Source organism: Pipistrellus hanaki (assembly GCF_964339955.1).
Source record: "Pipistrellus hanaki genome assembly, chromosome: 11".
Classification (NCBI taxonomy): Eukaryota; Metazoa; Chordata; class Mammalia; order Chiroptera; family Vespertilionidae; genus Pipistrellus; species Pipistrellus hanaki.
This window is the reverse complement of record NC_140513.1, coordinates 56348186-56351645: the sequence shown is the minus strand read 5'-3', so window position 1 is coordinate 56351645 and position 3460 is coordinate 56348186.

The following is a 3460-nucleotide window of genomic DNA, read 5'->3' as shown; positions in this document are numbered from 1 at the left end:
AGTGACATCTTTTCTATTTAAATGAAAAAATGTCATCTAACTACACAAATTAGGATTCAGAGCTCTATAGTATGACAAGTTTCAAACCAGCCCTTGCGAAATTGTTGTAGTTGCAGACAAGTCCAGAGGAGGGCAGCTCTTGAAGTCAGGCTGTTGTCTAAAAGGCTAATTTCAGCTGTGCTAAATCAGAGAATCTATCTATCTATCTATCTATCTATCTATCTATCTATCTATCAATCATCTGTATTATCTATCTATTATCTATTTATCTACCTATTATCTATCTATTTATCTATCTATCATTTTTGTCATTGTCCATGGAGATTATCAGAGTCCAATGATTTAGTTACACTCCAAAGAGACTGGTTGTAAACTGGATGGCCATTTATTAATGTGTGGGAGGTCAGCTATTACCTGGAAGCTAATAGATGTTAGTCATTTGGACAGGACTGTCACATGAACTCAAGCTCATGTTCACATAAGAGATGAGATTAGAAATGAAAATGTTCATTAGTGAGCTGAGAATTGACCGAGGGGAAGCTGATCATCTCAGGGAAACTTCCATTCAGTTCCCATAGTTGGATGGGTTGGTTTTCTCCATTGTGGGAAGGGCTAACAGATGTTGAGTGCTTATTTTGTTCTGGGCATGGTCTTAGGTACATGAAACCACCCAGTCTTCACCACAACACAAGGAAATAGGTATGATGCTCATTTCTGTATAATGGAGGAGAAAAGTCACACAGCCAGTGCATGCTGGAGCTGTGACATAAGCCAAGACAGTGTAGTCCCAGAGTCCACTGGCCTAGCCACTAGATTGGAGTGTCTTCTCTCACAATGTTCTTCCTGTCTTAGGAAACACATAGCGGGTCCTTTACTCTGCCATTTGCATTTTTCATGGTCAATAAAAAGCAACATTCCTTCATTTCAGAGACATTACAATGCACTTGAAGAGGACATAGCTTCTTTCTCCCTTGCTAACTTCCAGCCCTGCCTTTCAAATGATGTATTTTGTTGAGTTCTACTGGACCTTTGAAACTCCTTGTTCCCATCTGAGATAGTTTCAGAAATTATCCAGGAGGTAAAAGCATCAACTTGAAACTGATTCTTGCTATCTTTGTGCTCAGATTCTGTCATTTTCTGACCCAGTGCCCAAATTCTGGGTCTGCTCACTCTTCGGAACATGAGTCCTTTTGTACTTGCTGTGAGACATCTTGCTGGACACTGGGACACTGCCCTCAGGGGACTTACAGTCCAGTGGGCACTCAGATATTAACGATTAGACGGATTAATTATAAACACACGGAATGTACAGTAGTTAAAGAAGAAAGTTTAAGCTTAATGAAGAGTAATGTGCAGAAAGGACAGTTCAGCAGTAAGCACTGCTTATGTAATAAAGCATGGCTTTTAACAAATTAAGTAATCTCTCTGAATTTGCAGTTTCCTCATTTGCAAAATGTCAATAATTATAGTAATTATCATATAGGGAAACTGTGAAGATTAAACAAAATAATGTTTGTAAAACATTCTGCTGAGAGCCTGTATATAATTAAAGGTTGCTGCATTAATATTATAAAAAATAATCTGTCTATTACAGACTTAATGAAGACCTGCCACGATAAGCTTTGGATACCATTGCAGTCCTAATATCCCTGCTACCCCACAATGACTGGGACAAAGTTTCTACTAGGAGAGGTTGTCCTCTTTACAGAACAGGGAGAATCACATGTTGGCAAACTTGAAACTTTCAGGAAACCAGCACCTAACAATGTCTGGCAGACCACAGGTGTGCATAGTTTATTTTTAACAAGTTATATTTGTGATATTGTTTTCCCCAAATTATCTTCAGTGAATTTAAGGCCGACTGAGGTGATATCTTTAAGGTACAAAAAACAACTGAAAATTGTTTTTAAAGGGGGGAAAAAGTGTCAATGAGGAGAAAACAAGAAAAAATCGTACCCTGCTCTTTTATATTAACTGCTGACCTGGAAAAGCTGCCATTTGTCGTATGAGTGTTTCTCTCTCCTCTGACTCCATCTAGGCTTTTCTCCCCAAAACAACCTAGGAGGCATGAGCAATGTGTTATAATTCTGTGGGAGATACCGCACTGTGGCACCGGGCGGGGGGTGGAATTCCCCACTAGGCACTCATATCAATAAATGCACATTTTTAATTGATATCATAAAAAGAAGGAGGAAAGTGTGCGGGTGTGAGGGGGAGAAGGAAAAAAAACAACAGAAATGAAGTTTCTCTTCTCACTATTTATTGATTTTGAGAGAGAGAGAGAGAGAGAGAGAGAGAGAGAGAGAGAGAGAGAGAGAGAGAAAGAAACAGGATCTAACCTGCAACCTGGGTATGTGCCCTGACTTGGAATTGAACCCACCACCTTTTGGTGTACAGGACGATGTTCCAACCAACAAAGCCACACAGGCCAGGGCTCCTCACTGTGTAAAAGGCACTCATCACCAAAGTCCTGGGAACTTGCTCAGAACCCCCTCAGGCAGTCCTGCAAGGACCCCGCCCCCTACCTCCCAATGGCCCTGGGGGCTATGCACCGCAGGCCCTGCGGATGCTGCTGTGGCAGCCCTGCCTGCTCTCTGGGCTCTGACCTGCCTTTGAGCCCTGTCAATCCGGACATCTTCACACTTTTGAGTCAAAGGGAGAGAAAATCCGTTCTGTCTTGTCTACGTGAGGGGACTGACTTCAGATTTCCTCGGCTGCTTGTGGCCGGGAGCCAGTCAGCCAAGGCGAAAGGCCCGGAGCTCAGGCCCTCGATGCCCCGCAGATCTTCCACCTCTTCAGCGCCCGTGGCTCTTTTGTGACCAGGGATGAGACCCTCCTGGCTGAGCTCCTCCATGACCTTTGTCAGCAGCTGAGTGACCTGGAGACGGTGCAGAGGAGGAAAAGGAGGTGGGACAGTCCCTCTGGGAGCTCTGACCTGGCTGTGAAGAGGAACTTCCGACGAATCTGCCTGTATCTGAAATAAAAAATAAAAAATACAGCTCTGTGCCTGTGAGGTCATCAGGGTGGAAATCAGAGGGCACATGCTCATCTTTAAGGAGGTCACAGGAACACCTGGGAAATAAGGAAGATGCTGAGTCGGAAAACTGTTCATTTAGTTAACTAAATGGCTCCTTTCTAAGACTCAAAGTGCAATCTTCATCTCTCTTTATAACAGATGAAAAAGAAGTAACAGCAACTGTATGATTGCTATACATTTATATTAAACTAGAGGCCCAGTGCACGAAATTTCATGTGAGGGGCCCAGTCCTCGCAGCCGTGGCAGCTTACCTTGGCCCTTATAGCCCTGCTTCCTCTGAAAGATTGTCTGGAAGGTCATTTGGCTGTCCAGTCTAATTAGCATATCATGTTTTTATTATTATAGATGTTCTAAATTATAATAAGTCATTTAAAACAGAGACATGAACAATCCATTTGCTATTCCTGAAAAGAAAAAAAAACT